A 23,890-nucleotide genomic window follows, 5' to 3' on the forward strand; every position below is an offset into this window, starting at 1 on the left:
TTGCATATTTTGGGATCGCTTTACTCTTTCATAGCTGTTCCTTCAGTCATTTGCTTATCATCTCCCTTTTGTAACATTGCAATCAACATGCAATATCCTAATGGTCTATTTAAGCAATGACGACTCAGGCACAAGGCTTCCTGGGGATTAATGACCGCTTGGGAGAAGCTGATGTCCCAAAATACAGTCTAGGATCATTAACTTCATTTATTCATTAATCTTTAGGAAATGCTTCATGATGAGGTTGTTACTTTTATTACAGACTGAAGAATTAGATGTATAGATATTTTAAGTTTCTCATATTTCAGTTGGCAAATGTCAGACATTTCTAGTGGATTTAATGATCCATACTACTCTTCAAATTGTGTTTCAAGATTGTGTTGTTTGTAATCTGGGATTTTAAACTAGGAAGCGTAAAATCTTGTATTATTAAAAACTTAAAGATGAAAAAAAAGTCAAAATCTGAAAACAATAAAGTTGTTGTGACTAACTACTTAAGTAGTACCACAGAAGTACACACAGATGTGCATTTGACCAGAAAACCTGTTACTAATGATAGAGACACAATTTACTGCTGGCACTGTACACTGTACAGAGATTGAGAGAGGATATAGCGTCTTCTCAACAGCCCTAACCCTCACCTTCATATGAGAGCTTAGTGAAGTCAATTGCTTATTTCCAAGGGCCCCATGAATCTCACCTTGATCACTGAATCAACTTATTTACACTTGATTTTTGAGTTTCAATCTGATTTTAAAAGTTATGATACAGAATGTATCTCCTTGCACAGGTGAAGCTAGTGAGAACAAGGGTAGTTTCATCACCCCTGTTTATTTCAGTTTTTCAGAATAAGATTCCAGAAATCCCACTCCAAGATCAAGTAAGAAATTACAAAATGCTTGTAATAGTGTTGGACAGGAAACATCCAAACTTCCTGCTGAAAAGAAATTCCAAAATGTAATTTTAAAAAACTCAGATGGTGTTTTTTTGTTTGTTTCTTGGTTTTGTTTTTTAACTAACATGAATGACTATTTCAATAGTTAAAAAGCCAACAATCCTTGTTCAGTTTTTAGCCACACAATTCAGAGTTTAAAAGTCCATTTCTAAGTCTAAACCTAAGCCAATACTTATCAGATCTGGCTGTGAAGACCAAAAGCTTGAAACTGTAAATTACTGCTTCACACTGGGGGTCTCAGGGTTTGGGGCTTCTGCACTGTACAGTATTTTTCATGATGAACTCTAGGGAGGGAAGGAAGTTGGATGAATCTTCTATGCGAGCAGATTTACTGATAGAGAGGGATTTCTAAAGAACACGTTCAATATTAAAACTAAAAAAAATCAGCAGCGGTATCAATAACTTTAATATCAAACTTTCATATAAAAACCCTGTTTTGACAATTAAGTAAACAAACATCAGTGATGAGAAGCTATTCTGCTAGCTATCTGGGCATCCACATGTTTCAGTCTGAAAAACAAAGACAGACACTGAAAATAGACTCTTTCTCCAAAAGTGAGTGGATTTTTTTTTGATACAGCATTAAATGAGAATAACATTCTAGAAGAGCGTGCTTTATCCTCATAGCACCAAATAATTACAGCTAAAAGGAGGATATTTTCTTTGTGTCAGGCTTCTACTGTAACTGCTAAATAACCCTCTTTCTCAAACAAATATAAAAAAGAATAGCATTATTTTACACAAGAGAACATAAAGGGAAGATAAGCTCCATGTAATCAATATGGTCACAACACTGCTGAAAGTTTCTTTGCTTTCTTTTGTTCTTGTGTCAGATACCTTATGACATGCTAACAATAATCTTGGTTACCAAGGGGGAAAGAAAATCCCTTACTCAGCTCTGCATACATTACTGTGTAACATAACCTCTTGGTAGAAGAGGAAAAATTAAGAGTAGAATTTTCAGTGGAGATTTTGGAACTTTGGTGACAGAACTCCGTAAAGATTAGACAGGTGGTTTCTTCTGTACATCTCGGTGAACACACCACCACCACTGCCTCCCATTGATATCTTACATACATTTGCCAGCTCGCATAAGGAGCATGCCCCTGCTTCTTAGCCATAGCACTTCAACTGGAGTGATTAGCAGAGATTTCCAGGGGTGCTTGGCAATACTGGACTGCACAGCAAACACTGTGCTGCGAGGTTCAGAAGACTCCAACTAGTATGTGTTTTGTACTTTGCTGCAGTTCTTGAACTGCTTACTTGAATTTAAGTGAACTTTATGTTACAGAGAGCACTATAAAACACCAAGATTGCTTGGATCTTAGCCTACTAATGCTAGCTGGTCCCTCAATATCAGCACTTCTCCAATTGCCTAACATCTAGGTACAGCATTAACAAAGACTGCAAAGTATTCTTCTTAACTAATAAAACAAAGGAAATTAGCAAGGTATAATAATTAGCTCTAGCCTTATTCAAGGTAAGAAAAGGCAATGAAAAGCTATTATTTTAAATGGGGAAAATCGAACAGGTGATTCTATAGCACATCAGATGACATCATTACTCTCTCCAGATAAATGTCTAAATGTCTTCCACATTAATGAGCCACAAGATAAAAACATTTTTCTGGGCTCTGTGGATCAAAGATCAATATGGAGAAAAGATGCTGTACAGGTCCTTTGTTTCATGTTTGGAGAGCCAGTCAATTGGCTTCAAAGAATTAAGGTCAAATTACAGCAAAGAATCCCCACACAAGCTTTGAAAGGGCCACAAACACTGCTAAATACAGCGTTGGTAGTGCGCGTTTTTCAGGCAAACTCTTTTGGGCATATAATGCCAGAAATCAGAGAAAGAGAGATAATAATTGAAAATTTTTTATTTATTTATTTATTTTTTAGGTGTGCCTTCTCTAAGAAGCTAATTTGAGGCTAACACTTTTGAAGAAAAAAATGTCATTTTGATTGTAATGATCAAAGTCAGTATATTAATATTCCGGAGCTGTTAAGAGTATCTCAGCACTTCACAACTGTAGTGCTAAAGTCTTGGGAAAAAATGGCTTACGTAAATTACTGCAAACATCATTTTCCCAAACACAAGGCACGCATCTTTAGTCAATATATATTTTCATTGATGTAGATGGGATTCTGCCCTAATAAATAATGTAATTGATGCAAAAAGGAAACAAATAAATAAATGGCCACGAAAGACACCACTGAGTTGACCTGAGATGGATATGGAACCTGTGATGGTAAAATGTGAGGGTCTGTACTGGCAAGGTGATTTGGCCTTTTTCTGTTATGTTCTATAGTCACCCTACAGCTGCAGAACAATAAAGAAAAGCCAGGATGTATTATTATGTGCTTGTTTGTATCATCAGAAATCAACAAAAGATTAAAATGTTTTTTTCTGTCCATTTTCTTTCTTTTGTAGCCCTTCAAAACTAGAAAAACTAAAAAACAATTTTGAAAAACGCTCAGGTGATTTACAGGTTCCATACACACAGTCCCTGATAATTTCTGTCCTGAAATGGTTAAAATGCATACGCAGCAAGTCAACGCTCATCAAAAACAATGGGATTATTCAACCAGCTAGCCCTCAAATAGCTTCAGTTTGCAACCAACTGCCCCTGGGGAACCTGATAAAATGAGTATTTGCTACTGCCTCCACTTAGTGTCCATCCAAAAATATCTCATTCTTTCTTTCTTTTCCTTACAGACTCACTGAGCAGAAGCAAATGAGAGCCTGCTGCTGACCTTTTTGGTATGCTCAGAAGAAAGAGAGAGATGCTGCAACACAACTCGCATCCAGGTGCGGGCTCAACAGTATCAATAACATTAGATATGTACTATTTTTCAATTTTGTGATAATAAAAGACAATCAGCTACTAAATGGTAATTTAAAATCAGACTGAAAACAAGTCAATTTAATCAAATAAAACAAAACTCAGAAAACGTGAGGATATTTCATTGTAATTATTATTTTTTAAATTGAAATAGGCACAGTTCATACTGCTTATCTTAAATGATGTTTTATATCCTCTCTCAGGCACTCTAAGCAGAAAATAACTCAGCTACAAAAAAGGTTTATTGTTAAACTACAATAGCTGTTCTTTGTACTAATCTACTCCCATTTGCTTTTTCCAAGTGCAATAATACTTTTTATTTCAAGGGTCACATTCAAATGCCACAATCCCAAGGACTAAGTGAAGAAAATTTAAGCACAAGCCAACAACTCACTGGGATAAGCAGAACCTTCTGTAAAGTAAATAGGGCCCCGGTGGCTTATCAGTCATTGGTGTGTTCAGCTCCCTAAACTAAAAGAATTGAGGGGATTAGTCAGAGGAGAAATGAAATGTACCTAATTAATTCCCCAGATCCCTGTAGATTATATGGCATGTTTGCAACAGCAGGAAATTGTGACTGAAATTAAAAACAAATACCTACAGCAGTGATGCTGAAGAATGCAGCCTTTCTTCCTATTACCACCATATCATTGGTATATTAAGAAGAGCTAACGCCCTTTAGAAGTTTTCATTGTTTTATAAAAGATTTCCTATACATTATTTTTCTTTTTATTTATTTATTATTTTTTAAACAGAGCAGAGAATTCTTGGTCTCTAGCAGGCAGAAGAGAAAAGTGATTTTGGGAAATGTTGGCATGGTGGCATAAAGCTGCAACAGGGGAGGTTCAGGCTGGATGTTAGGAAACGGTTCTTCAGCTGGGGATATTCTATGGTTCTATGTAAAAGACTTTATTTATCCTTGTAAATTTGTAATGTATAAGGCTTTGTACTGTTTATCTTCTCTCTCCCATCCTGCATCCTGTGTTTTTCTGTGTGTCTGATACGTAAAAATTCAACACAGTAAGAATACTTCCAGTGTCAGAGATAGAAACTTGGAAAAACTAAAATCCAGATAGTCTTCTATATTTCCCTAATAAAGAACAGAATAAAAGTTGAATCCAACTGGAAAGTCAATAGAAGTCTGAATTGGTGAAATTCTGACATGAATTTTATATTTTATTTCCTCATTCTATCCCAATTTGGAAGAAGTAACTTAGTTGCCTCTATATACTCTCCGGTTGTAAGAGAGAAAAAAAAGTATGTGCTGTTTTTGGATCACATTGAAAAACTTTTCAAAAATTTTCTTCAGGAAAATATTATATAAAGATCTCTCTATAAGTTCATGTAATATATTCAGAGTACTATTACTATACACCTTTTCAAACCACATTAAACTGAAATTAATATTTGCATTTTTACAGCTCCAGTCATTTTATAGGAACATTTACCAGGTGCTTCTGCCTGTGTCCTGATTATAGCTTTTTTCAGGCTTTTCGTTAATAGATAACTTTCCTTGTTCTTCCATTTTCTTTTGTGGTCCTCCTACATGCCCTCATCTGTGGAATCGAAGAGCCACAAGGGATGAAAGTTATTTTTCTTTGGGAGCCCTGTATAATAACACTGCCAGGACATTGCCACTATGTAGAAAGATTAAAAAGTAGAATTTCAAATAAAGGGTTCATTAACAGCAAAAGAGGAACTTCTCCACTCTTCTCATCAACATACTATGTGAAGGCATGGAGAAAGAATGAAGAATGTAAAGAATTCTGCAAAACAGTAAGAGTTAACATTAATCGTCATAGACAGACAGGAAATCAAGTGCTTTTTGATCCGTTCTCAAGGAAGGCAGTTTGAATTGGCCACAGAGAAGGACAGACAGGAATTCAACGAAGCCAGTGTTATGTGAAAATCACTTAACTGCATTTTTCCCATAGGAAAAAATGATTCAATTTGCAACCCATCAATCATTTGGCATAATAATGGAAGTAAATACATCATAATGGAAGGCTGCCACAGGATCAATGTCTTCTACTTTGGAAATAAACATTTTGGGATTGCTCCAGTATTTATTTTCCATAAAACAGATAATTATAAAATAAATAATTGGTTTTACTATGGCATTTATGTGGCAGCAGGAAACCATTACTCAGTGACATTTTATTTCAACAGCATTATCTCTAAAGAACAAAAAATTTAAAAGGCTGAATACTTGTGGATCTGTCTGGCACATGTTCTGCTTATTTAACTAAGAGATACTGATTGACTACTTATAATGCTGTTTTAAGGGAAATGAAAAGACAGTAACTAAATAATACTCAGTTACCATCTGCAGACTTCTAGGCTTTTGATATTTTAGGATGTTATACAACAACTACACGCTTACTTAAAAGGTCTAAGAATTTGAAATAAACTACCTACAATTTTCACTGCAACTAAGGCTTGCTTAAAGTAGACAGTTGTTTCTTGAGACTTTTTTTAATAAGTATGAATGATGATGTGATTACTATTGTCAACAGAATATACGAAACACCCATACCACTGAAAATCCTGTCCTCCTATGTTTCCCTTCACTAGTCCGATTCATCAGTTTCAACTGATTTTCTTCATTTCTAGGACATGCAGAATTGTTTTGCTGTTTTTTCCCTAGTTTCACACCTGAATAAACTATAGTTTTATTCAATTAATTGAAAACTGTCAAATGGTATCAGATTCCATGTGCTACTGAGATGCTCCAGGAGATGGTAATTCTGCTCTAATTTACAACTTGATTCAAATTAAACTGCAACTCAACACATCTCAGAACAAACTTAGTAAACTGGTTCAACAAACTCAGTAAACCGGCATAGCCTGTAGATCAAGAAGGGAAGGAATGAGTGGTCCAGCTTATACTGACCTCTCTCCAGTGGCAGTCAGAACCCAGAAAAGATAGATCCTTTGTGAGAGATGGAGTTACCAGTCAAATGCCTCAGAAACTTGACTCTCAGCTTTGATTTTCTCCAGTTTGGGGTGGAAGTCTGGATTCTGTGCTGTGATTCAGGTTTGACAGGTAATAAAGCCTTTCAGTTCACCTTCAGTTCAGTCATTTTGAGTTAGTAGTGTTCATTTAACAAGACAGACTAGCAATTTCATACACCTTCATATCTTTTCAATTAACTGCTTTCAAAAACTTATTTAAGCATCTGCTTAGCTCTTACACAGCACCTGAAGACATATCAGGTTGAGTCAACGATCTACTGGTAATATGCATAATAATTTAACAGTGCAAATGTTTCTAAAGGGAAATATATGTGGTATGACGAAGGAATTATGCAAATTTTGTTTTTATAGTGATTTAGCCCTGCCATAATATCTTATGCCATTATACAAGCATTAAGCCATGTCATTGCTGACAAAAGCAAACAGGAACTGGACCAGATATCCTGCAGCCTCAGCCTGAATGTATGGATGCCTTAGGGGCACACTACCTATTAATTTAAAATTCTGAAACTAATTATGTATGTCAGGGTGACCTCTTTCTAATCTACATTCATCACAGAACACGAGCCTTCTGTCTCAGTTGTTCCCATAATAAAATAGCTGTTGATAGACTTATATAATTGACTGTATCTGAAGCAGACTTACACCATGGTGCTACATTCAAATTGTATGTAATCCCAGCTGAATAAAGATAAGCAAAACTAATCCAACTATCTCAACTAATTAACTTCTAAGGTTTCATAGCAACATTCCAAAATATATTACTCACAATATAAAAAATAAATAAATGAAAGTGCTCTGTATAGAAATCACATTCATTGCAGAGTTACAAAATTATTTGCAACATTTCAAGATGCATGTAGCATAATATATTAAATTTTATTTATTTACCCAACGTACAGCTTGTCGTGTTAGATGCACATAAATGATATGTGCACCTAAGGCAAGACCCCCATATCTAACACTGGAATTTTCAGAAGTGCCTAGAAGAACTAAGTACCTAATTCTCATTGCATTCTAAAGGAAATGGAGAAGAAAATCCCAGTTATCACTTTAATAACAGGAATATTTTGTTGGAGCATGCATTTTCCACTGGTTCTCTATCCCCATAACAATGAAATACACAGAAAAAAAAAAAAAGAGCTGCCAGCAAGCTGTTGCCTTCTCTAGCCTACCTTGGAGAACTCCTTGGAGTTGCTCTTAATCACGTTAGTTTAAGAGGGCAAGTAAAGAGCTTTAAAAAGCACCACTGGAGGAAAAAACAAACAACAACAACAAAAACCACTTTACTATATTGCATGTATAACAATGAGATAAAATAGAAAGACTCTCATTAAATGGAGATTTATCCTTGAGGCATCCTAGCCCAGAGAGCACAAATGCTCGAAGGAGACCTCAAATCTGCAATATAGACTAAGGTACAGAATGCAAAAAGCAATCAGCAAAGCAAATCTCATAATAATATAAGGAGACATGACAGATGCATCTTTTCTGAGACATATTCAATTCCTAGTGTTTCGGAACAAAGAGTTTAGTGACAGAAGAATTCACCTGCTTTTCTACTTAGAATGCATAGGTACAGCTACATTACAGAAAAGTGGAATAACACACTGAAAGATGTGAATGAGATTCACCTTATAAGCCAAAACTATGTTTATACTTGGTAAGGAATATTAAAGTCAGCTGCAAAGACTGCATTAGATGTCTTAAAAATCATAAAAGCAGTTTGTATGAATGACTTGCCAGGAAGAGAGGAGGGGAAGAGTGCATTAACTGATCTGTGTGATATTATACTCTAAGCTTTTGATCTCATCAGTTAAAAACATTAGTATTCGTGGTAAACAGGTCAACACGAGTTCCTGTGATAAAGCTCTAAGCTAGAAGTGTAAAACGGCTACACACATAAACCAAAGCAAAACTTTCTCACTTCCATGTGTATCTAATTCATCAAATCAATTGTACGCTCCAGTAACATTACTCAGTTTCTCTCATATTTATAGGCTAATTTTCCCTAATATTCAGGTGTTCTAATAATTAAGCATCCACATTTTTTCACTGAAACGTGCTCATTTGCACAAGGGAGTGCGCCATTAGACCTCAACCTCTCCAGAAATAATGGGCACCCCATTTTTTCAAGGCTTCATGTCTTTCTTCTACAGACACTTGCAAAGAGACAGATGTTATTTGGCTCAACAAAAAAATATCTGCTGGCAGTTCTACTGCATCAATACTTTCTGACTAAGGTTAATTTTCATACAGTTTAGATACATATTTTGCCTAATTGTATTGTCAGTCATGTGAACTTGACTGAACAGAAAGACAAGACCCTGTGCCAATACTATTAAATAGGACTAGTGAATTTGGGTTTACACAATAACTCCTATTTAGTTTCAGAAAAAATAAAAGTCAACTTACACTCTCCCACAAAGACTAGTATTATGTACTCCCTAAAAGATGTTTCCCTGGAAAAGTCACTATTGATACCTTATACTTAGCAGCCTCCCAGACAAACAAAAGCATACTGTATCAGAAAAAGATCACAGAATGCCAAGTGCAACTATAATTGAGCAAATAATTCTTCAGAAGACCAGTCAGCTTATCAAACACTTAATAGCTATTTTCTTTACGTTCGTAATATAACTTGCACAGAAGATGGCATTTCTTTGTGAGATTGCAGTGCTTTATTTTTAAACTTCCTATCCTGCAAACACACTTTTCTCAAGTCCAAGTTTAAACTTCTTTGCTTGCTTGTGGGTTTCTTTTGTAAGCTTCTGTTTTGACCCTGGAGTGTTTTCACCACAGCCAAGTTCTGCACAATACTCATTCTAGTGCTTTTCACCACTGCTTTATCAATAACAATTCCCAATTACACGACGTTTTCCAATTAACAGACCAAATTCTTACTTCTTTCATTGACAAATAAATAAATAAATAAATAATCTAAGAAAAAGTGCAAACCAATTACACATATTTGGGTAGGATTCTTTGAAGAAATGGCTAAAGGACGAAAACACTCAAATCCCACAGACCTTTAAGAGATCTAAAGATCTCTTAAAGAAAAGAGCTGAAGCATTTTTCTTGTATTACAGAGCTAAGCTAGGAAAGAAGCTGAAATTCCAAATTGCCGTGGATATGCAAGTCAAAATTAGACATGCCAGTTTTCTGTTTATCCTTTGGACATTAATGTACTTACTGAAAAGCGGATAGCTCTCAATTTTTTTCCTAACATACCAGACAAGTTCTAGTACATGAATAATCTTAACAGAACATCAATGGGTTGGTTCACTTCTTGCTAATACAACACAACAGCTGCTAATAAAGAAATTACTGTTAACACAAATAAGAATGTCATCAGCACACAACAGTTTTACTTTATTAACAACCTGCCTCTACACCCACAGTTCCAATGTAATGTGATAAAGTGATGTCCCCATTAGAGTGGTGAATTGTGTTTTCATTAATACAGGAAAGAAGCCATCAATGCAAACATTGTTTACTCTGAATCACATTAGGTAATGTACTTATATTATCTGGGGGCTTTTTTTAACCCAGGTACTGAGCAAGCTGAGAAGCAGCAGCTTCCAGAAGCATCACCATCACAGTGTTCCCCCAGTGGCTTATACCATCCTTGTATCAGGAGTTTGGAATCACTTTTAACACTACAGGAAAAAAACACACAATGTTTTCCAGGAATTATCTCTATTTTAAATGCACAATGTTCCATTTCGGAGACCCCAAAAGAGTACCTACCAATTCTCGTAGGTAAAAAGATGACTCATAACAGATGTAGGTACAAAAACCACCCTGAAACTCACTATAATTTGAAGGTCTGAGTGATCTGAATGTGTTTTTTTGGTTTTTTTTTGATCCTGTCTGGCCTTTTTTATATAAACATGTCAAATATCTGTGCTCAACTCAGCATTCAATGACAGGCATATACTGGCAAACCCCAGAGTCTCTCCGTTACCAGTAATTGACTTCCAGTTCTCATCTCCACCTTAAAGCAATACTCTGCTCCAGACATGCTGCAGCATAAGTCTACCACGCCATACGTCTCTCCTCTGTAATCCTCTTCCAAAAGCAATCCCTCACTCCTTGTGTAACTATAGTCCAACTATTCTGTGACTGTGTAATGTGAATACATGGAAGTAACAAAACCAAACAAGAACACGTCTTCAGCTCAGAGCATCTGCACATCCTCTCAGCACATCTAAGTATATACTAGGCTAGGCAACATGTCTCAGTCAGCAACCTTAACTTGTGTTTTAAACAGAATTCTTTTTGTCAACCCACTTCAGAACATGAAACGGTATCTACACTGACAAGAATCTTCTCCCCAAACTGTCACCGCCATTGGCTAAAGAGCATGGAAAGTCAGAAATTTTCTAAGCACAGTGGATGTCAGCCATTTGCATTAAATTTCGATTTTAAGTGTTTGTTGGAGAGGAGAGAGTTTAATTGTTCTCATTAAGAAGTTGAAGAAACTATCTTTGCAGAACTTCTCTGTACAATCTGATGTGTTGTGATCAGAATTCACTGTTGAATCTAAATGTATATATCCTGGGACTTAATCCTAACATACAAAATAAGGTCCTTCTAGGACCAAAGCTTAAGGGGATGCAGATGGTTGCAAAGTTGTTATCAAACCCTTCAATTATCCCACTGCTGATAATTCAGACAGCCACAACCATTATTACAAAACTGCTTTTCAAACTGCCACAAGAATTTCAACAGCTCTTAAATTTTCTATAGCACCAGTCTATAGCATTTGCACTTCTTCCGTTGTGAAATTTTCTTTTACTATTAGAATCTAAGTAGCTATATACCTTCCTACTTCTCCATTAGGAAGTGACCGATAAGTCCTGAAGTAATTATCTATTAATCACTAACAGAATCTAATAAAATAAGTATTTTCTCTTTTCCTCAAAATTGATAGAATTTAGAAGTTTTTGCAGAAATTTTAAAAAGTTCCTGCAAGTGAGTCTTGTGATCTCCTACATCTACATCTCTAGGCTGTCTCTATCAGTTTCTTTCAGAGTAACAGAAAAGGCTTTTCCATGTCCATTTGTATCAGGTATAATACCAGGTTCATCATGGAAAATCCTACAGCCTTAAAGAACACAACAGCTTTACCTACGAGGCATGTGATAGTGCCTCAATGCCCCAATGCCATCATTAACTGACAAGTCCCACAGTACATACAATGCCATGCCCAATGCATAGGTAATGTTTTTTTGCACACACGACTAGGGACTAATGTTTACAGTTTTGCTCAGTTTGAACTATTTGGATCAAACCAATCTTTCCAATTATCAGCCTCCCCTCATTTTTGTTTTTTCACTTATTTAGTATCAGTTAAAACAGTATCATGCTCGTACAGGTCATACTGTTCCAAGAATGAAGTGATGGGAAAAAGCACATCACAACTGATGTTGAAATATATCCGCTAATTTTACGCTAAGAAGCTTTGGAAGTAATTGTATGTTTCAGAGTGACTACCTCACAATAAATGCATGCAAAGATCTGTTTTACTGTAGTTTCTTAATTTCTGCTTGACTTTGCAACTCTAACATTGTATCTAACAATATATCTTTCATACTTCACAGTGTATGAGATGACACCAATAAGATCAGCTTTCACATCTTACAATGCTAGCACTTAAAAATTCAAAAAACATTTGTATCGCTAATAAATATGTTATGCAGAAGATTTAGTATGGTGTTGGCAACTTGTAAACTAATAAATTATACACCACAATGTACTTCTTTAAAGTTTTATTTTCTGCTGTAGGGTCTGGTGTAAAAGCTAGTTGGAAACAAAGTATATTTCATCAAATTTCCCCTTCTTTCAAGAGAGTAGTTAAAAAAATAATTTCTTGAGATAATTTGAAATGGTTCAAGTAGACATGTATGCCAACTGGTAGTAGATTTTTATTTTTAACTTTATTTTTAAGACCCTCACAATTATGTATTTTTCCTTGTAATACATTATTTGTGATTCTGGGTAGACCACACTATAAATGTACCAATAATCATACAACTGGCATAGCCTCCTCACACAATATACGGCAGGTAGGAACAGCCTGGGAAACCAGGGCACTAGGGCTTATCAATGTACAGCTGTCAAGTCTTTTATTCATCTCAACTTTTGGTGGTTTCTGGACAAATTCACTGCGGTTGAAATCCCACTGCAGAAGTAAAGCTTTCAAGGTGAAATAGTTTTTCATTTTCATCATCATGAAAGAAATGTCTGCAGTACCAGAATGCCACAGCAATAGGTTAAGATTGGCAATTTTGTGACATTTGTAAATGTAAATAGAATAATGTTTATTGCTGTCTCTTCCTTTCCTCCTGAACCCCAACTTTCTCCTTTGGTTTCTTTGCAATCTTCCAATAAACAGAAGATATAAAATAAACAAGAAATGTTGCCCTAAAAAGAAGTACTTTTGAGGCATTATTCACAACCTCACTGCCTTCTCTAGAAATGAAAAACTTTTGCTTTGTCTCATGTGCTTTATGAAAAAAGGCAGAAAATGGTGAAATAACCTTATTACTACCTATTAAACATAATCTTATTTTTACATATCAAAGAACAAAATTGCATCATTGTGTCTAGTGCAAATCAACTCTCCTCTGGAACCCTCTGTCCTTATATCACAAGGCTTCCCAGGATTGCTTTACCAAACGTGAAAAGAAGAAGCTCAGTCTTCACAGTAGCAGTAAAGCAGGGGCTGTAGCTGCCAAAACCCTATAACCTTTACATTCCTGATAAACATACCCTGCAACATATGTTTTATGACTGTACCTACTTATCATGTTTCTGCACTGCTGCAAAGAAACTAAAACAAAACAAACAGCCCCAGTACTGACCAGAATAAACCAGTTAGATTCCATAGAATCTTTCCTAATGCCTCAACAGAGAACTAGCATTAGATATTACATAAAGCTTCCCCAGATTTTTTTGTACTGAAATCATGAACAGAAGATCTATTACAGCTATGGGAAGCACTTGCACTGTTCAGTACATTTTTTTTTAGTACAAACACCAAGCTTCCCAGGAGAAGCCTGTATTAGGCTATATTACGAGAGAATACAAAATCAGGCAGAAGAATTATTAAGACATTTGTTTTCTTACCTTATCTCTGAAACAAGAGGAAGGTCTTTTTAAGCTCCAGAAAAAGTTAGGACAGAAGAACTTCTTCTGAAAGAGAAACAAGTGACTTTTTACAAAACTAAATAAACCAAGTTTTAACCCTTTCTTTTCTTTTATAGCCCAAGAACTGATCATAGTAAAATACTTCCATGGTGAATTTAGTATACTTTTCTGTGTTTAGTTTTTATTTAACAAATTATTTTCTTTTGTTGTTTTGTGTTTAAGCAGATGTACCTTTGCTTTCTGGTCATAAGGAGGTAAGGTTCAGGCAATGGTTTCTGTATGTGTTCTCTGTGTTCATAGCTTTACTGGACCTGTTTTCAAGTATTTGATTTTCAGCTCATCCTAGTTAATTTGGCCAAACCATACTGGTTCTACCTCTTTTATGGAGAACCAAGACATAAAAAAACATATTTGGGTAAAATTCATGCATCACCACTCATCCTTGTCCATGAATGATTACAAGCATTCACACAAAAACTGCTAAGTCCCAATATTTAAATAGCCTAACATGAAAGCAATTAACACTAAACGTACAGAAAATATAATACCCTGAGCAACAAATATTTCTACAGGTCCTTCTTGCAAAGTACATGTGAGCACAGAAGAAATTACAGAAAGCCCTTGAAAAACGGGTTTGTGTTATTTGGAAACAACAAGATACAGATGTGGAGGGCTAGAGGGAGGTCAATGGGAGAAGAGTCTGGGGAGCCAAATTCAAACCCTCTATTAGTGATCATCGATGAATTTATGAATCATTATGCCAGAACTCCTAACTCAGCCTTACAAGGGATTACATTCAAAACCCAGCTGTTGGTAGCTTCTACTCTCCGCAAGAGGGAATGAGTAAGGTTTGAGGAATGGAGTGAGTTGGGATATGCAGCTAATAAGATGCCTGAAGAATATACTATCAGAGACTGCGATGATCAGTGGCAATTGATCTCAGGGTTCCTATTTCATTTAGCAGTAAGTAAATAGGTGTTTATTTAGCAGTACGGCATCTGGCCTGCGGGATCTGACCAGTGGCCACTAGAAGCCACCCTGGCCATCTGCTCAGTCAGCCAGAAGCACATGGACTTCACAGATAAAGAAAAGCAAGGCTGGGACCACACGACAACTGGAAGGCAGCCTGTGACAGAGCTGGTGCCACCTACCAGATCGAGACAAGGCTTCAGGCCACTAGAAACCTCCCCTCTCCTCTGCCAACAGGCAGCCACAGCTGGCATGGCAGAACTGTGACCCTCCTCTCCTGCAGCTATAGTACCCATCATCACAGCAGTTATAGTACCCATCCTTACTACCTCATCTAAATTATAACAAATTATTAAGTACACTTAGCACTCTACTGATTATTTTGCAGAAAGTTTTTGCATTTCCCGTAACTTTCTGGGCCACAGTTACATGAAATACCGTTTCACACCACAGCAGCAGGCAGCAGGTCCTGCTCTCCACAGCCACAAGGCCTCTACCTTGTCCCCTTCTCCAGCCAGCAGCCACCTTTCGCCACCATTTCCTTCAGGATAAGGCTGCATTTCAGCCACTACAGGAACAGACAGGCACGGGCTTGTCTGAGCTAAGCCTTGCTGGGGCCCAGAGCCATCAAATACACCTCACGAGTCACACCTGGGGAGGTGGGGGCTGAGGACTGGAAGGAGTAAAGATTTGATTGGAACCTGCCTATTTAGGTCATTTTACTGAAATTCAGCAGCATGAGGTTTTTTTCTGACTTTAACATGTCCCAATTCGTTGTTGCACATTCTCATCATTGGAGAGATTTGGCATCTCCCTGTATGTGAGAGAGGGAAAGACAGCAATCGGTGTAGTTCCGTACCAGCCTGAACACAGGGCCTATGCATAGAAATATCCTCTTCAAAATAGTGCCTCTTCAAATAGCTGGGAACACATTAAGCTTTTATAATACTCACATAAGTGGCAGTAAAAATACTGCCCTGGTGCCCTAGACATTATATTTTTTGGCTGTAATCAATGCTTTATATCATCTAAATGTTTATTCCTATACAGAAGAGAGGGAGGCCAAAAGAGGAAAAAAAAAAAAAAGAACCTACATCATTCCCATTTAATACCAAGAGTCCTTGGACATCACCACACTATAACGTTAATGGATGGAGATGAATTGCTTGATGTTGCAATTAAATTATGGAGTGCGCTTTATTTATCTATGAAAAGCAAAACACTTGGAATGGCAAAATATTGTGTCTTGGAGATACAACAACCAACCCCTGTCCCTAGGAAAGCTCATCTCATACCTCTTGGATACATGGTAAGGGGAGAGCCTAAAACACCTGCTGCAGGATAGGTTTCAGAGGAATCTAATTAACTCCATGTCCAGGAATAACAAAAGCATATGCATCCTAGACAAAGTCACTCAAGATCAAGATGATCAAGAGATCACTTTGTTGAGCCAACACAATTTAGCCTGGGAAAAAAAAAGTTTGGAAATCTCTTTATTGAAAAAAACATGTATGTTTTAAATGAAAAATTATGGTAAAGGATTCAGTGAATCATATCTCAAAGAAAAACCAAAAATGATGATGCATGAGAAAAAGTCCTGTAAGAAGGGTTCCTATCCTGACTTAAACAAAATCTTGCAAGTGTGAAGGTCAATGTATTAAAAAATGTCTGAAGACATCCCGGTGAGTAGACTAGTGCACTGAGGTGGTATAAATATTTTAAGAGTCTGCTGATACCATTGACATTGATTAAAACCCTAATCAAGGCCTCAAAATACGGAGAGCAGATAACAGTGTCTTTTCTGCTTGCATTTAGAGCCAAAGCAAGCTGACATCTACCTTGGAATCCGGATGGTTTCATTGCTCATGTTGATCAGGATAAAATCACATCAATCTACAATAAACTGTTCTGTCACCTAAACAAGAGGGAATGTAGCACTTTTTTTTTTTTTTTAAATACTGCTATTTTGCAGCTTTGCAGCCTGATTAAATAAAATAAAACAAACAAACAAACAAACAAACAAACAAAAAACAGGCTCATTTTCGAGTGCAGGAGATTCAATCTTTTGCTGTTGCATTTATAGCATACCAGCATACCTTTTAAGGTGATTTTTAATTTATCGATTGGCATTGTCCAAATCTGTTTCACAGCATCCCCCCCAAAGGATTAAAATCACAGAGGGAGATAAGCAAAAAAATAAAATAAAAATCAAGTTCATCATGTTTAGAATCACTTCTCGGTATCTGCGCTGCCTCTCTTCCCAACCACCTTTTGCTGATAGGTTGCAATCACAGAATGGCTCTGTAAAGATGCAATGGCAACGAGGTTTGCTCTGAGTGCTGCAATACGTGTCTGAAAGATTAATACTTAGATTAAAAGAACCTAGATTGAATTTTCTGATAGGAAATTGTTCACAAGCTCATATATCCCTTATTCTTTGATCCTAGATCGGAATTCTTGCTTACTGGGAAACACTACGTGTGAAGGAGTAAAAGAGAATGGCGGTGCTAAACCTACACCGTGCTGAGACTTTTTGTGGGTATGTGGTAGATGGCAGCACAAAACAAGCTGGCAGGCTCAGGCTTCATCTTAATTTCAGTACCAGTTCACACAACAGCACTCCTCCTTGATCAGTTCATAGGTCTCCATAAATAACAAGTGATTTCATTGCACTGTCCACTAAATATTTTACTTCTGACAGGTCATGTTTCAGGAATGAAAACAGATACGACACAGATCACAAGTAACACGCTCATTCATTTTGACTTACAATTAAAAAATTGTCACCTCGGAATTATTAAAGGCATCCAAGGAGGTTGATATTTTCAGGTCCCCCCTCACCTTCCCTAGCAGAGGCATGCACTAGAACAATCTTTTGATCACATATTTATGGAGTACTACAGTCTAGTGGGTAGAGAGGAAGCTGGCAATGAGGCTTCCTGAATTTTACTTTTAAGCTCAGCCATTGATCTCTCTGTTGCTTTTGGCAAGTCACTTCTTGCGTTAGAGTTGATCTAAGCATAAAATACTGTAAATACTGTAGGTGCACTGAAGCCTCTTTAATCTCTGTAAATTATTTTGCAGGATTTAGGCAAAACAGATGCCCGAACACCACTGTGATGGGAGAGAGATAAAATCCCAACTCAACTAGAAAACCTAGTACAGTGTTTATTGAGGTTTCAAGGGTCAGTCTCGAAACAATCATTTTTCAATTATCGTTTGTGTACTACTTGCATCTCCCTGATTTTTTTCATTAAAATGTTTCCTTCAGTCACTGACAAAGTGACAGATTCTGTTAAGTGCTAATAGTAAGGGCAGCTGAGTTTTTTTCTTTTCTTTTTTGTCTCATGCCTGATTTTCCATCAACTTCAATCTTGAATAGCCCTTTTACATTATGATTTTACATTCACTTTGAACAGACATAAATGAGAATGTGGTTTAGGGTTGTGAAGAAGTAAGCTTTTGATGCAGAAATTTGAATAGTTCTGCAACTGTTATTTAGCTTTCATTTTAGTATCCTGAGATGGGATGATAGGAGACATCCTATCTCCAGCATCCCATAATTGCTATAAATATGCAGGCAGGTGGCTATTTTCAGCTGGTAATTTCTGTGCTGCTTATATGCAACAGCAGTAAAAAAAAGAAGAGATTAAGCTATACATCAGCCTCAGAAGGATGCTCCATGCTTGAGAGACAACAAAAAGAAGCCTTCAATGCACTTAATGAAACACAGACATCACTCCAAGTATCAGTAGAATACACAAGGACAGACAAAAGAAGGCAGTATGCTGAAGAGCTCTGAAGTGAGGAAAAAAAACTTGGATTTGGTGTCCAAAAACAGAATAAAAAGATATTAAAGTGATGCAAGGTGACATAAAACACAGAAAGTAACGAAAACAGAGGGACAACATGGCTAGATTACAGTAAACTCTTAAGAGACAACAGATACATTTTTAAGCAAGACATAAATGCTGAGAAGCAAAGATGATAACATTGTGAAATAATCAGGGAGGGGAAAAATGAGAAGTGTAAAACCAAAAAAACTAAAGCTTTTTTTTTTTTTTTTTTTTGATTCACCTCGTGTGATACTTCTTTATATCACTCTAATCTTTCATATCCTTACACCCGCAGCATTTGGCTGGAGTCTCTCAGCATTATGCCCTTTTTCGGTCCCATGCTCTTAAATGTTACATCCACAAATACAATTGAGGCTCCATCTATGATGTCTTATTCTTTTCTATATTCCAGAGGTAACTTTGTTCGGACTAAGAGAGTGAGCTGTATTTGTGACCTCTTCTCCTGGACCTCTATGATTCTACTTCCATGAACTGCCTACATAACTAGGAGAGAGCTCTTGAACACCCTCATTCCTAAGATCCTCCCTTATTTCTCCCATAAAACAAACCACAAAGGTATCTATAATGTCAGCATACCTATCCTGTCCACTCCTTTGGGACACAGTTTCTTTTCTAATACCAAATCTCTCTACTATCTCCTATGCAGAGTATGCCAAACCCTTGCAGAACTTTTCTGCGTGACACACAGAATATATTATTATGCAACCTTTCCCACTAATTTCTGAAAACATCTTTTTCCTGACAGATTTTCGTACATGCCATTTCTTTAGGCACTTCCTCCTCCTCTGTTGCCTCAAACATGAACTGCTTATCTTCGTGTTCAAAGCTCTTCTTAGCCTGTGTCTATCTTACTTTGTTCTCACTGAGTATTAAGGAGGTCAATCCCTGCCTCAGGTTAGCCCAAGACCTCACCATCTTTCATCTGTTTGTTACATTTTAAACAAGCACTTTTTTCCCTACTGCTCTCACACTGGGAAGAAGTCCCATACATATCCACCATGTTATTCCATTATACATCTTCAAACACCTCTCTAAACCACACTGATGCTCACAAAATTCTTAAAGTATAAGCTACTTGTTTTGTAAGACCACAGTCAGCTAATACCGATTTGTATACTCCTGTATGTTTAAATCTCTTGTATCTTCTCACAGAGAGCTTGTAGAGTTGCTTTTTGATCTGTGTTCATACTGTGCTTGGCATATATACATGAATTTCCAGATGATAATGCCATGTCCACAGTTCCTACATTCCTTATTGTTAAAAATATAAATGTTACATTACTAAATCAGTATGGCATAAAAAGGCCTATAATAGGTAGAATGAGGTCCTTGTCCATGGAGCGAAGATGTAAATCCTGGACCTTCATCATCTGGATTTTACAACAGCTCTCTTTTTGTCAGATTGTGCAAGTGTTTAAAAAAAAAAAAAAAAAAAAAAAAAAAAAAAAACCTATACCTGAGTTTATGAGGAAGCACTAATGAATTGTACCACAAAACAGATGCTGATTTATAGACTGACACACTGAAAGCTTCTTGGAATTACCCATATACAACTAGACTAACACCCATGGCTAAAAGAAAAAGAGTACTGTACTTCCTTGCAATTCTGGTCTCTTGCATTTTTATAAACCTTTCTTTTCATCAAACAGGAAAGGTGAAGAAACCTATATCCTAATTTGGAGCAGCAAGTTTGTTTGGAGGATAAATGTGCTTTTTTGTTGTTATTTTAATATTAACAGTATATAGGGTTTTTCATTACGATCAAAATTTAGTCGAAATGTATCAACAAAATACTGAAGCTTCCAGTACTTCAGAAGTGCTCAGCAGAATACAAATTCACTCATTTACCAGATTTTGACATACGTTTGATACCTCAAAGTCATATTTTAAAATAAGCGATAATTCTGGAAAAGCTCAGCATTCTAAGTGAAATCATTATTCTGCAGACTGAACCTAATGCTGAGGTAATGTCGAGTCTGACCTTTCCAAATAAATCTCTCTTAATAAATGTTCCTCTCTACTCTCTGGAACAACAGAAGCCTGTAAGGCAGCAACAGACTAGGAAGGAGGGCAAGATGCAATAGTGAAGCAAGAGGCATCGTGATTTAAAGGTGAAAGGATCTGGACATGACCCTACTGGGCGAAGGAAGGCAGAGAGGCTACATTTTTCATGAGTGCCTAGGGCATTTTGTTTGCAGAGTCTGAACCTCTGGTGAACAGCTCGGTGTAGTTCCTGTCTTCTTTTTTTGAATTTTATCAACCTGATTTTTGTGTCAGAGAGATGAAAGTTACACCAGTTGCTGTACATCAGTTTCCATCAGGGAATTATCAGTACGTATACTAGCCGTTCATAATACCACTAGAGGTGCTATTATTTTTACCAGCATCAGTAAGTTTTAATTCCCAGGTATAAAAGCACACTTCTTTTAAAAAGTTCTGTATAAATATAAAATGAAATAATCCCACACAGACCCTTTTTCCGTAGGTTGATGCTTCATTTTTCCAATAAATCAGGGATAAAGGATTGCAACAGAAGTAAGACAGAAATGATGCTAATAACCTAACTGAAATGAATATTTGAGAAGAGATTTCCTGAAAGAGGATTAAACAAAGGAGGCATAGCAGGGGAGCCATCCAAAGTCTGCTGGGAAGCAGTAAGAATCCACTTAGGGCACTTCGGTGGAGTTCTTAAACAAATTGGGCCACTTACTGAGTCCTGCAAAAGTTCCTTTCAGATGTAATAGGCTGTAATGGTTCCTCCTTTGTTAGCCTGAGTATTTCAGACAAAGCAACTCCAGTTAGACACTGGTTCTGATTGGACACCTGTAGAGGTAATAGCATTCAATGACACATCTTCTGAGTGACAGGCCAAATACAAAAGGACTTTTCAATTGCATCTAGGATGAGGTTAAGATACACACACAGAATTACAGACAGCAGAAATCCTGACAGAGAAGCACGGCAGAAAATCAACTCGCTCATCGAACTTGAAGCCCAGAACTGTGCAGTTAGCCTGAGGTTTCAAAGTGAAGCTGTCTGCTCAGTACCATGCTGCTGTTGCTCCTGGTAGGTCTACGCTATCCGAGTACCAGCAGGGCCCCATACTGGTTAGTCAGTTTATACTCTGTATTCAATGAGCTTATACTTCAAAGATAATTCTGGGTTGCTTTTCTTTTTCTCCTTCAAACACTGAAAGGATTCTTTAACAGTTTGGAAGCAAGCACACTGCAATGTCTTCTAAAACCCTTCTTGTACATTTGGTACGTAGAGGACAGAACTGACCTACACTGAGGTAATACTCCCGTTACGCATTCCTAGGTAATGAGTTTTATCTCTCAGGATCAATTTTCCATTAATCACATTCAGTGCACCATCCAACTTTTAAATTAATTTGACCTGTGAACCCGAGGTGTTCTGAGGCTGCTTTTTAAACTACTGGAATGTAATGTCAACATAACACAGAAAAATTATAGCAGCAAGACTTTAATGACCAAACTGATGCTTACTGAAGAATTTAAAGGCAGTAAAGGCAAACAGAGTAAATTTGGAAGATAGTAGAAGAAAAATTTAGGTGTTTTCTGCTGTTCCTAAGTCAGGAAGATAAGTAATCTAAACCTGCATTTATCAGTATTGTCTGAGGCAAGAAAAGCAAGAGTGCTGTGTTATTGATCTGCAAGAAGTTTATTTTTTCTACTTTGTGATGTTAAAGGAATCGATCTCTTAACTAAAGAAAAAATAACAGTATTGATAATCAAAATCATGGCTTTGCTTTTGTAGAACAATGAGTAGGTTGTATTGGTAGTGTAATAACATAAGTGCCAGGTTTCATTGTGTCTTTGACATGCCAACTGGTAGGCTATGATTACTACAATCAATTCTTAACCGTAAAAGAGGGATCTCCAAAATGGTCAGTAGGACAAGCAAATTATCAGGGATCTAATTAATATCTTATTGTCGTGTGTGGCATGGGTATGTTTTATTAAACATAGATCAATCATTCACATAATCAAGGGAACGCAAATGAAGTAACTACTCAGTGTCAGCTAAAATTACATTTCTAGCCCTGTATATGCAGCTGGATAGATGAAGGTGCAGTCCTACCTGCTCTATTTAATTTGGGAGCGAGACGGGTGGTGGTGTCTTCTTTTTTTTTTTTTTTTTCCGCAGCATGTTTTCTTAATGGTCATTGCTTTGGTTTAAACACAAAAAAAAACCTGCTATACCAAGAAAAAGCTTACTGCAAAAAAAAATGCTTAAACTGCTACAATGATAACCTTTGCCAGAATCCAGTATCTTGCTACAGTTAACATGTATTAAACTCTTGCTATTTATCTAGAAATATACAACAAAAAATACAAGACATTTCCAAAAACCTTTAATTCCCTTTGAGTGATTAAGTACTACTTGAGTAAAGTAGATTTCTGGGTGCAAGGGACTACCTGGAAATAACGTGTATGTCTTTACACCCATAGTAAAGGAGAAAAAACAGGCATTAGTATACAGTCAAGACTAACAAAGCATACTTGGGAGCTCCAAACCGCAAAATCACAACCACTATTTCCTAAACTGGCACTGGTCATAACACCAATGTAATTGATTATTGCACAATTGAGTTCATAGCTTTAGGAAAGCTCACAGAACCCTTACTTTCTCTAGCAGCTCAACAGAAGTAAACATCTTGCCCTGTTATTGTTCCTCTTCCACCTTGGAAAACAGTGCACACACTCCCTTTAGGTACAGTAATGCACTATACCAGGAAAAATATCTGCATGGCTTATGAAAATTGCAGCTAACACAGGATGCTGCAATACATCTCTCTTGCAAAAAAGGGCCACCACGTACATTTGTAAATCATCCTCTTTTATTTCTGAAAGAAGGACCCCAAACTATTACATGTTCTTCTCCTTCCTTCTGAAAAGGCAGGTAGTATGACCATGTAACAGATGTTAGTTGGATCACATGGCAGGATGTTTCAGTACTACTAGGATGCTTGTCTTCTATCACTCAAGTGTAGAGCATGGCCAAGCATGCTTTACAGAACAGATGATAATTCTAGCCTGTAATGAGCAAAAATACATTTTTTCTTTCTAAATGAAGAGCTGAAAAAATATACAAAAATAGCTTTACTTTTGTATG

The 23,890-nt window shown here is 36.7% G+C and overlaps 1 long non-coding RNA gene across 2 annotated transcripts in view; it reads right to left on the minus strand.

The window, feature by feature from the left end:
• LOC311444315 overlaps positions 1 to 23,890 on the minus strand; it is a 433,519-nt gene that overhangs the window by 227,993 nt on the left and 181,636 nt on the right. The window contains exons 3-4 of one of the 2 annotated variants that reach the window (XR_014697808.1): positions 13,908 to 13,970; positions 12,877 to 13,022 (exon numbers count right to left, since the gene is read on the minus strand). This is a non-coding gene — a long non-coding RNA (uncharacterized lncRNA). Of the gene's footprint in view, positions 1 to 12,876; positions 13,023 to 13,907; positions 13,974 to 23,890 lie in introns of those variants that run through there. The other variant, XR_014697807.1, reaches the window with a different exon arrangement.

Source organism: Aythya ferina, assembly GCF_964211825.1.
Source record: "Aythya ferina genome assembly, chromosome: 14".
NCBI classification, from domain to species: Eukaryota; Metazoa; Chordata; class Aves; order Anseriformes; family Anatidae; genus Aythya; species Aythya ferina.